The 12483-nt window shown below is 34.5% G+C and overlaps 1 protein-coding gene across 3 annotated transcripts in view; it reads right to left on the bottom strand.

Annotated features, from left to right (window-relative positions):
* LOC132737581 (uncharacterized) overlaps positions 1-10966 on the bottom strand; it is a 71226-nt gene extending 60260 nt beyond the window's left edge. For 2 of the 3 annotated variants that reach the window (XM_060724884.1, XM_060724881.1), the window contains exon 1: positions 10926-10966. The gene's annotated coding sequence lies outside the window, so the exon portion shown is untranslated. Of the gene's footprint in view, positions 1-10859 lie in introns of all 3 variants that reach the window. The other variant, XM_060724883.1, reaches the window with a different exon arrangement.
* Between the last annotated feature and the right edge of the window lie 1517 nt (positions 10967-12483).

The raw sequence follows: 12483 nt of genomic DNA, 5'->3' as shown, positions 1-12483 counted from the left end.
ATTGACATAACTATTCTTTCTAATAACTTTTCTATTGACTTTCCATCTTCACACTTTCTTTTCTTACACTCTGGCTCAACATTCTCTGTTTCCATTTCCATATTTACCTTTGGCGTGTTCACAATTTGTGGGGTTGCGATGAAAGGCGTTCCAAAATTTAACGCTCCATTTGGTAGCAGCTGATCTTAAGTGTTTTCCTCAGTGTGGATTTTAATAATAGGGGTGTTGAATACATATGTACTTGTAAGTGTTGCCTGCCCAGGTGTTAAACAAAGGGATTCTAAGAAATTGAAAGTTTGCGAGTTAAAATATGTGGTTTCTTGTCGTGAGATCGGTGTCAATGATGGAACAGTCGTCATAGTTGTTGTTACTGGGGAACCCAAAGAGGAAGATGCTGTGGCTGTTGGAATGGAAGAGGAAGTTACCGTAAATGGAAGGTTATGCTGCACGATACAATGCCTTTGATCTTTAACAATTTCGGTATCATCTGAAGGTACTTGACTAGGTTGTTTGTTAATATTGTCATTCTGGCTAGTAATGAAATCAGATAATACTTCTGGGGTCACACTGATTGTTATCAGTCTGCTATCTCCCTTTACCTGTGTGCTGCTTAAATAAAATGGATCTTCATCAGTTGACACACCCGAAACTCGTTCCTCCACTGTCTGCACCCTGTAGTCAACCCCTTCCAATAACGTCTTCGGTGTAGGATTCTTCGTTAAATATATACTGTCATTATTACCTTCACCTTTCCCTTTCTTCATTAACAAAAGCCTTTTGTAGGTCTTCACATGTTTCATCAACGCCTCCTCTGTTGTACATCTAAAGAGACACAGGGAACAATAGAACACAGCCTCTGACAACGGTACATGGTGCTTCCAAACACCAGTTACCCTGTACTTCTGTAAAGGTTTTCCCTTGCTTCAGACAGTGTAAGCAGGTGTATAATTTGCCTCGTCTTGGTGTCTTCTCACTCATTATAACCTGAAACGGTATCCATTTTGAACATTTTTACCAATAGGGTTACAAATTTTTGATATCTGAAAACATATAGGCATGGAGAATTGTTGACAGACAACAAACTTAACAATCTTGACAATGGTTGATTTTGATGAGTTTTGCTGACATGTTTATTCTTGATATAACTCTTACAGTATTTACAATACTGCAACATCTAAAGGTACTGCTACATATGCTATTCATGGACTACAATAGTCTACTGACTGGAGCTTTTCTTTATTAATGTCTTGCTGATCTTCTGTAACCAACTTGGAATATTAACACTAACATATGGTTTCAGCTTATCATGGCGGACTAACTTCTCCTTGCCATCTTTGTCCATTTGTATAACAAAATTCACGTTTGAAAATTTTTCTTTTATGATGAATGGTCCGTCAAACATCTTCTCTAATTTCGGTGTGACTCCCACCTTCTTCGTTTCATGTAATTACCATACCACGGTACCTGCTTTGTATTCATGATAAGAGGTCTTTGTATCGTAGATCGTTTTACTTTGCTTGGCACTAAACTTCAAATACAGTCTATTGGCTTGGCTATATAAGTTGCATATTCTGGTTCCTCTTTTGGATTTGAAGCAAAACCATATACCAAATCTGCTGGTAATCTAATCTCTCGACCTAATGATTAAAACACCATCCTGTAAATGCAGATTTTCCCACAAAATCCAGTAATGCCTGCAGGCAGGGCTCTTGACCATCGTATCTGAACTTGGAGGTTTCTTATTCTCTTCTTTAGCTTCATAAATTGGTCCAATGTCACTATCCGTAGCTTGCTTCTTTGCTAAATCCTCTGCCGTATTGGTCCACAACCAGTTTGGGTTAATTTGAAACTGAGATTGTCTTGAAGGACCTGGTTGTGGTTCTTTACTTGTTCTTTAAGAGAAAATTCAGTCTGTTAATTCTGTTTATCTTTAACTTTCAGCATCATAACATTCGCTCTGTTCCTACATTTCTTACATGGATCGCCTTTTAAAGGCTCATTCATATAAACATCATGACATGAACAATCTTTAGCATTTTCACACCTAGACAGTGCATCACAGTGTCCTTGTTTTCTTCCTTGTTTTGTCCTTGTTTTCTTCAATGGTGAAATCAAAAGGTGCCAAAATCTCTATCCAGCTGGCAATCTTTCCAGAAGGTTATTTCAAACTGAATAACCAAATTAATACTTGGTGATCGGTTCTCTGTGTAAAATGCCTTCCTAGTTAGTACTGTCGAAAATATTGCACAAAGAAAACAACTGCGAGTAATTCTTCTTCTGTTACACAGTAGTTTCTTTCGGCTTTGTTCATTGCTCTGCTAGCATAAGCTAAAACTCTCTCTTTTTATCATATTGAATTTGTTGAAGAACGACACCAATTCCTACTCCCGACACATCAGCATCAAGCAAAAAGACGCCACCATGGTTCAAAGGATATCCCATCACTTATTGGCTTATTAAGGCTTCTTTAATTGTTGCAAATGCCTTTTCGCAATGTTCATCCCAAATAAATGCTTTATCCTTTTTTGTATGCTCTATCAAAGGTCTCGCAATTTTAGCAAAGTCCTTAATAAAACGCCTGTAATATTAACCTGTTGCTACGAATTGCTTTGCCTTCTTTGCATTCTGGGGTTTTGGCCATTGTACAATTTTGGATAGATTTGTAGGATCTGGCTTAATACCTTCTTTTGAAACCACATGTCAAAGAAAGACAACTTCTGTTTGCAGCAGATGACATTTGTCTGGTTTAAGTTTTAGACCAGCATCTCTTATTCGTCTAAGAACTTCCTCCACTCTACTGATGTGTTCTTGAAAATCAGCACCGAATATGATAATATCATCAATGTACACCAAACAAGTAACCCATTGCAAACCTTGAAGTGCTTACTCCATTGTTCTTTGAAACGTACTTGCAGCATTGTTTAAACCGAAAGGCATTCTAACCATCTCATATTGACCAAATTTACATGAAAAAGCACTTTTTGGAATGTCTTCTTTTTAAGTGGAATCTGGAAATAACCACTTGTAAGATCTAAACTTCTAAATAAAGAAGAACCTGCTACTGCGTCTAGACAATCTTGTACACGAGGGAGAGGAAAACCATCTGGCTTTACTAACGCATTCACCCTTCTATAATCGACACATGACCGTATGGCGCTAGATTTCTTTCGTACAAATACTATTGGACTTGACCATGGAGATGTACTTTTTTGCATAACTCCTTTTCTTAGAAGGTCTTCGATTGCTTCTTTTGCTTATGCCGCATAAGCTATTGGTACTTTCCTAGGCCTCTGTTTTACTGGTGTGGCATTTCTTGAATTAATTGAGTGCTCTGTTAAACTTGTCAATCCAATATCCCATTCATTTCTAGAGAATGTATCCCCAAACTTTTCAAGCAACCCTGCTAGAATATGCTTTTCATGCTCTAATTTTCCCTCTGCAGATTTCTTGTACAGTTCTTGAAGATGCTAAGGTACCTCTTTTTCTTCAGCAATTGTAAATTTATTTTCCACTGTTGGGTTTTGCTTTTGTCAACCTTTCTTATTCTGTTATTTTTTTCAACTTCAAGACTATTTTCTTCATTTGCGATAATGCTAACAACCCTATCGATTATGTCGGCAGTTGCTATTTCTGCGTCTTGTTTCAAAGATATCTCACACGCAAAAGGATTTAGTATCCGCAATTTACACGTAGTACCTTGATTTATATATATCAAAGTTGATGCCATCAATAAATGGTAGCTTTCCTTAAATGAATCTGTAGGTTCTACCAAATAGTCTGCTTGACCTTCATTGTCATATGTTTCTGCCCTCTCAACAAAAGCATGAATAACTGCGTCCGATTGACCCGGAATGTTAACATCTTTGGCTACCACCACTCGCCTAATCTTTTTGTGTTTCCCAATCTGGATAGTTGTAATCTCAATTCCATCCAAAATAATCTTATTTTTACTCAAGGGTATATCTGCAGGTCCTTTCTTGCTCCCCATTAAAACATCAAAGCCCAACAGAGCATCAACCTCTATTTCAGGAACCACAGCTTCACTGATGATCGCATATTGTCCTAACTCTATATTAAACTCAGCTTTACCTCTCTCTTTTATTGGTGAGCCGCTTGCCCCTTTTAAACACACAGACTTTTGAAGAGTTGGTCTTTTAGATTTATTAATCCTTTCATATATCTTGGTAGAAACAATTGTCTTTGAAGCCCCGTGAACATACGTGGAACACCCTCTATGGCTCTCTTCACATAGACACCATCACACAGGCTTCTTGCTCTATAAACATCACCTACTTCTTCTGTATTCTCTCTAGAATGGCCCATACTCTTCAAGCGGACCTCCCCCTGGCCTCAAAGGTTGGTCCTTGGTAGTTTAAAGGCTCAGTGTTGATTGAATTTCAGTGTTGTTCTTTCTTTCATGTCTTATTTTCATTTTTCTTTGCCCATTTTGTTTATCTGGACAGTCTCGTGCATAATGGCCTTTTTGATGACAATTGAAACACTCAACTGTATTAGTTTTACTAAATCATCTTCTATTATTATCTGGCTTATTTGCTCCTTCTAATTTCTCTAATCTTTCCATTATTTTCTGCAACATCTGTTTTTGTCTATAACTGGTATTCTCTTCCTGATGTGTGGCAGTCATCTCATTGCGATTTCCTCACTCAGTTGTCATTTTGTTCTTTCTCTCAGGAACTCGAAACACCCTCTCTTCACATTTATCATCATTTTCAGTCGAATCTTCTATTGCTCGCCTTGTAAATTTACTTAATTTTCTGTCATGTCCAATAGAAGCTCGAGTCTGAATGAAATTTACTGCATAAAATACAGCTTCGTCTATTGTTGCTGGTTCTTTGTGATACTCAACCTCAAAACGCGCCTCATTCTTTCTCAATCCATCCAGAAATCTCCTGACTAAGTCCTCATCTCTAATATGCCTATCCCTGTATCCGATGACCATCAATCTATTATTCATTTCACGCACCAATTCTCTATAATTACATAAAACATGAGGCTGGAGTTGTGAAAATATAAATTCTGCCGCCTTCCCTTCAATCCTTGGAAGTAGCTGGTCTAATTTATCTTCATCATCCCAATTTAAACGACGAGCAATTGCTTCAAAACGTGCGATCAATACTGCCCAATCATCTTTTCCACTGAACGATGGTATACGCATATTTTCATTATTTCTCGGCCGTTGCCATTGTGATTGTACGGTTGGATTGATATATGCTCCTCTATTTGAACCATTGCACACCTCACTAGAACCATAAGGTTGCCCATATGCATCATGTTATCTGTCATGATGATTGTAGTTTTGCCCATCTAAAATGGAACGACTTTGTGAAGGCCTGTAAAATGACCCCTCCATTATAATTTATTGGGACTTCCTGTCTGTACTGTTCACTATATAGCGGCTGTCGGCTGTGATTCTGCATACCCGAAAAATTTGCTGTGTTGGTGTGTAGTTCATTGAAACTTCTTGGCTGGCGACCTAAAACCTGGGTATTTGTAGAAACTTGTTGCGCTTCTTTAAAGTTTCTTAACTCTGTTACCACATCTTTGAGAACCCCTGTTATACATTGTATTTACCAAAATGTCATCATGCACATTACTGCTATCTTGACTTTGCCTATCAGCTGTGTTCACTGCTACATTTGAAGTGGTTGGTAGTCTTATGAAGATTGTGAACAAACTGACATCACATCACTATCTTGAAGTTCTGATATGTCTTGACATGTATTCTCATCACTTCTACTGTGTTGTGTGTTTTTAACTTCAGCTTCTGCAGAAGTTTTGAAAAATACAACCTCCTCATCGTCTGCTTGAGATAAACTGTCAATGGTAGCGTTCTGTTAGACTTGTGTTCGAATCTCTAAATTCTGTCTGTACTGTTAGGTAGTATTGCGCCGCTGTGCACCAAGAAAGTGTTGCGCTCTGGCCGGCTTAGGTATCTCTAGTTTGAATTCCGAGGTCTCTGCTCAAGTTACTTCAGGACAAAGTCGGGGGGAGTGTGGCTTATATGGCTAAGCTTAATCGAAGATTCTAACTTAAGGGACCTATACCTTTACTTAAACTATTTCTATTATAAGAAACACAAAGATTTAGGAAATTTAAATGTTATTATTTATTTCATTAGTATTTATCAAAATTATCATATTAATAATTAAAACATTTAGTTGACTTACAATGGCAGAAAAATGTTTACTTTCAAAACCCAAGCTGAAGCTCAAAATCTCAGAAACTTGCTCTGGCTGAATTTACAGGAGCTTATATACTCCTCAGCTACACACTCAAATTATGTGTACACACAGAGCGTGTGCACTCAATGAAACTCTGAACACAACCTAGAAATTGTGTGCAAAATGTACACAACTCAATAAAGTGTACATGGAACAGCCATGTGTAGTACAAGAAAAACTAAATTTAAATCAGAAAAATGAATTAAAGTTCCTCAAAAATTGACATAAATCAAAAGATTAAACCCTAAATAACATGACTGTCACATTGGTATCTTTGATTTGCAGCTTATCTGTGAAAAATTTACTTATAAAATCGTTTGACAGCTTCAGAGTCTGACACTTTTCTGTCATGGGTAACTACCCATAATGCAATTGGAAAACATGGCTGCCTCCAGGGAGGAATGTGCTTTACAAGCAGTTAAAATTTGTAATAACTAATGATCAAACAATACTGTAAAGGCAATATTAGTTCAGATTAATGCAAAAGTGAGTATAAAAATGATTTCCCTTAAAATTGTATATTGACACTCACTGTACTTACTAAAATCTTGATTAACTTGTGTTGACCTTGTTCTAAAAATAGCCTGTTTACAAAGAATAAATACGGGATGTATCAATATAATACCACTAGCAAGCTTAATTTTAACATTCATATACATCTTGCGACATTTAATAGTAGTGTTGCGACATTTAACGGTAAGGGAAAATCGTGCATATTTTAACGTAACGGTTTCAGTTGAGACATTTAACGGAAGTCAAGTTTGCGACATCATGTGGCGGTTGCACATATAGCGACAATTGTGCAACATATAGCAGCAAATACAACATTTCACAGCGTTGCGACATATTACTGCGCCACAACCATCGATTTGTCATGAAGTTTCCACTGACTGTTGTATTTGATTACTGGCATCGCATGGAAATTGGCAATAAATTTTATCATTTCATGGTTATCTGAAAATGAAATGGTCCTTAATAAAAGGCTTGTAAAACCATAAATAATTTGCTAATAGTATCAAGTATCGACAACGATAAACCTCGAGAAACATGATCCAATATAGCATATTTGTATAAATCATATTTCAAAATTGTCTAGAATAGTATATTGATCTGGTAGCAGCTGGATATTGTATTGACTACTTTAACATAAGCTACTTATAATGCCTTAATCCAGACATAATAACATAACATATTACGCGCAGGCGACTATTGCTAGCCTACTATATTAGATATATATACATCATAAAAGTAATAAAGTAATTTTGCAAACATTACTATATCAAAAACAAATTATTCAAACATTTATATTTAAGAACAATGCCAAAACCTTTGTTTCGAATTTCTATTCGTTTCAAAGCATTTTTGTTCACCGCGCTGATTTGTAAGATTAAATAATTCCATGTATTTATCATTAGGTTTACATTCATCCCTAAAATATGGTAAATATTATATAAAAAATGATAATCAAATTTAAAAAAAGTGGAACAAACAAGAGCACCGCTAGGCGGAGCATTATATGCCCGAAATTGTTTTTTAGTAAGGATGAAGCATTTGTAAGACATAGGAATTAAATAAAGTATTACCTTCTTTAAAAAGCAATCCTCATTTATAGCTGAAGAACCTTCATATAAATACAGTTGCTGTTTGCAAAGCACCACCATCAAGTTGTTATCTTGTAAGTAAAATGATACGACGGATGGACGGAAAGACACCAGGGGTATAACATAATATAAGCAAAGTTTTAGGGCATATAATTATTGTACTCAATATAAGTGATCATCCTATGAAGTTTGACAGTTGTAAAACTGTTAACAATATAAAGGTTATTTGATATTGACCTTTGAAATTGAGACCGCAATATAGAATTGGATCTTTTATTCAATATAGGCAATAATCCTATGAAGTTTGAACACTGTTAGCCATATGGAACTTAAGTTATGCTCCAGAAACCACAATTTAAAGTGTAAAGATCATTGTGACCCTGACCTTTTACCTAATGACCCTAAAATTAATAGGTGTCATGTATTGGACTTGGCTGTTCATCCTATAAAATTTTACAGCTGTATGTTGAAAAATACTTAAGTTCTTGAGCGGAAACTGTTTACAGTTTTAAGGTAATATTAACCTACCTTATATGGACAATCATCTTATGAAGTTTGAATATTGTGGGCCAAATTGAACCTAAGTTATGCTCCAGAAACTGTTTTCAGTTTAAAGGTAATAGTGACCTTGACCTTTGACCTTGTGACCCAAAATCAATAGGGGTCTTCTACCAATTATTGGCAATCATCCTATGAAGTTTGAATATTGTAGGCCAAATTAAACTTAAGTTATGCTCCGGAAACTGTTTTCAGTTTAAGGTAATATTGACCTTGACCTTATGACCCTAAACTCAATTGGGGCCTTCTACTCAATAGTGACAATCATCTTATGAAGTTTGGATATTGTGGGCCAAATAGAAATTAAGTTATGCTTCAGAAACGGTTTTCAGTTTTAAGGTTATAGTGACCTTGACCTTTGACCTTGTGACCCAAAATCAATAAGGGTCTTCTACCCATTATTGGCAATCATCCTATGAAGTTTGAATATTGTAGGCCAAATAGAACTTAAGTTATGCTCCGGAAACTGTTTTTAGTTTAAAGGTCATATTGACCTTGACCTTGTGACCCTTAAATCAATATAGGCCTTCTACTCAATACGGACAATCATCCTATGAAGTTTGAATATTGTGGGCCAAATGGAACTTAAGTTATGCTTCAGAAACGGTTTTCAGTTTTAAAGTAAAAGTGACATTGACCTTTGACCTTGTGACCCCAAAATCAATAGGGTCTTCTACGCATTATGGACAATCATCCTATGAAGTTTGAACACTGAATTCTGATCTTACTCAAAAAGTACAAAAGCAAGGTTCATCATACTGGTATCTGGTATAGAACTATATGGAGATTTAGCATGTTATTATAATATATGCTCCCAAAAGGGAGAGAATACAGTTGCTGCCTTAACCATCTGTCTGTATGGACTCAAGTAATATTATGGATAAATATCCGTGCTCATTCCATACAGACTTGTACTTGTGGGGAAAAGGTTGCTCATGGGAGGAAAATATGTTTCTTATGGTGTTTTTGAGATTTTAGATGATTAAAGAAAAAACCCATCTTGTCAACTTAAGAAAGGCTCACACTCTTGTCTGAAATATGAATATAACTAGATACGTATTGAAGGGATTTTATGTAAACTTCACAAAGTGATACAGACTTTTTGAGAGAAAGTGCGGTGTTCAAGAAAAATAGCTCTACCTTGCTTCATGTTTTAATTATCTCCCTTAAGTTAAAAATGCTTATTTGGAGTTTTACTTCCAAACTATCACTGAAACTACACACACAGTTGTATGGACTCGAATTTGTCAAAGTGTCAAAGACCCATAACTACGTTTCTTAATTTTTAAATTATCTCCCTTTATAATACATGTATTTGATAATGCTTGTCCAGAGAAAAACTTGAAAAGAGTTGATGGAATTTGATTAATATTTTACGCAGCTAAAACCTTCAAGTGAAAAGAAGTGTAGTTTAAAAGAACCATACGTTTCCCTAGCTTAATTATACAATTATCATCTTTTATAATACAACAACATTTAAAAAAATGGTTGTCTGGAGTTTATCTTTTCAATGATATCTCATTCAAACAAAAAAACAGTTGTACAGACTAGTGAGCAGAAGTGCTGTGTCAAACAACCAAAATTCTACATTTCTTATTTTTTTAATTATCTCCGTTTATATTATTTCATGATACTTGCTCAGAATTAAAATATTTGATTAAAAATTTCATTGAAACTTTCCACAGTGAAAGAGATTAGCATGAGAAGTGCAGTGTACGAAAAACATCATCAGTTTTAAAGACATAGCCACATTCATATAATATGATGCTAAAAATTGACCATTTGAGTGTTTTCTTGATACTGAAACAAAAATATATTTATATCATAATTGATTATTTTTTCATAGTTATGTCTCTTTTTATTATGTGTTAAAAATAGTCGAGCTTGCAGTTTCCTCTGACAGCTCTTATTTCGCTTGTTGCCCTTGTCAAAAAGGGCCAATAACAGTTTGTGATGGACCTACTTGTAACCTAAATATTATATTTGAACTATGTCATAGAATAATTGATTCAACTACTATTCATTTACTGAATTTTGCACTTTATATTATCAACCGGCAACACCCTTCACTCATTGAATTATCTATCCGAAATAGTAAATAATGGTTATGTTGACTTCAAGTACGTCCCAACTGCAGTGCCTTCAGCACTTTGATTATTTATCTGACTTGACCGTTCATAGGCAATGCCTACGTTATTATCAATTTATGATTGTTTCAAATGAGTTATCTCGGCAACCAAGTTTAGTTGAGAAGTACAAAATGTTTGATATTCACAAAAAATCATAAATCATGTACCTTATTGGTAGAATTTCCTAAACAGAATTACGCTAAATTGATGTGATAATATTCTGTTAGCAAGAAATGTGACATAATTTTTCATCGTTTCTGTGGGTAGATTTGAAATAAGATGTCAATATCCTTTGTCCATGTTTAAATCAAAAAGGCAAATTAGCATACCTGATATATAAATCTCCGTTTTTAAAACACTGTCCGTCTATCAATACATTTCTATTCCATACGTACGCTAAACAAACATATTTTTCCAATAGTGCAGCATCATGTGTATACTGTGTAGGCAGAAAGAATTTGCTACATACGCTTTAGCAAATAGTTCACTTGGCTTCTTTACAGAACTACTTCGCATACTGGTTAATTGCCAAATTCTTCGCACATGTTACGTAACGTTTTTCATTTTAAACGGAGAGATCACTGCACTGTTAAAGACGTTTTCGGTTGTTGTTTTTTTGTGCGCATCGTTTTACGCTTCCAAGAAAGATAATCACGGATAATTTCTCTTCAAAAAAAGGTCAAGTTGAATAGTACTCGGATAAGTGTTTAAATTTCGGCTATAAACAAACAGTGAGTAAATAATACAGAATAGATATTTCTAAATGTTCAGGAGGAGATCGGTTAAAAAGAATAAGAGATCGTTTAGACAACATCAGATAAAGGAGTTCTCCTAGCATTAGTACGATAGCATTGATGATGATTCGGCGCGCGTTACCCCACCCACTTGTGGTAAAGTGACGAAAGTGCGTCGCCACTTCAACTGGCCAAAGAAGTTTAAAATGATATATATATCTTAAAAGTGTTGAATAAAAAACAAAAACAATATCTAAGAAATGTTCCGAATTTCATTATTTTCTTTGTAAATTTCTAAATACTTGCTTACTGTTCGGGTATGTTAGTCGAGTGAAAAAATAATATAGCCCTATATAACCTGTTTTAAAAACATATTCAGTATCATTTACTTAATATTACATAAAAAGAAAAAGGAATTTTTGTTACCACATGTTTTTGTTGTATATATGACAATACATTTAGTATAACACACTGATATTTCTTAAGAAAGCGTGGTAATTTTGACAGTTGGCATATGCGCATATCATGGAAACTGCCCGTTTACAAAACAACTAACACGTCAACATATATTTTTATTTCTATTTTTTAATCCACCATAAAATTTTACTTGATATATCAAAAATGTAGAAAATTCTATGAAAGAAATTTCTTGATAGCTTTATTTTTATTACAGAATTCATGTTTATTTTTCTCATTTTTTTTAGTTAAAAAGCATGAAAAACTCATTTTTTTTAAAGAAATATGTTCCAATTATCGTTTGTTTTATATAAAACCCTAAGATAAAGCAAGATTTGTATAAAATTATGTTTATTGTGTGTGTAATAAGCTGTCTTATACATTTTTATAACACAGTTTTGCTATTTTGACAATTTAGAGATATACGGTTACCATGGAAACTGCCATTTTAAAAAAAATTCAACACGTCAACATATATTTTTCTTTTTATTTTTGAATTCGTCATTAAATTTTACACAACATACAAAAAAATAGAAAATCCTATGAAAGAAACTTTTCAATATCTTTAATTATTCGCAGAATTCATGTTTATTTTTCTCATTTTTTGTTCGGTTAAGGAACATGGAAAACTAATTTTTTAAAGAAATATGTTCAGATTATCATTTGTTTCATACAAAATAATAAGATAAGCTATCTTTGCATAAAACAATGCTTGTTGTGTGCGTTAAGCTATCTTATACATTTTCCATTTGTTATAACACAG

This window comes from Ruditapes philippinarum, unplaced genomic scaffold (assembly GCF_026571515.1).
Source record: "Ruditapes philippinarum isolate M1 unplaced genomic scaffold, ASM2657151v2 ctg5877_1_1_1_1, whole genome shotgun sequence".
Classification (NCBI taxonomy): domain Eukaryota; kingdom Metazoa; phylum Mollusca; class Bivalvia; order Venerida; family Veneridae; genus Ruditapes; species Ruditapes philippinarum.
This window is presented reverse-complemented; position numbering and strand designations above follow the sequence as displayed.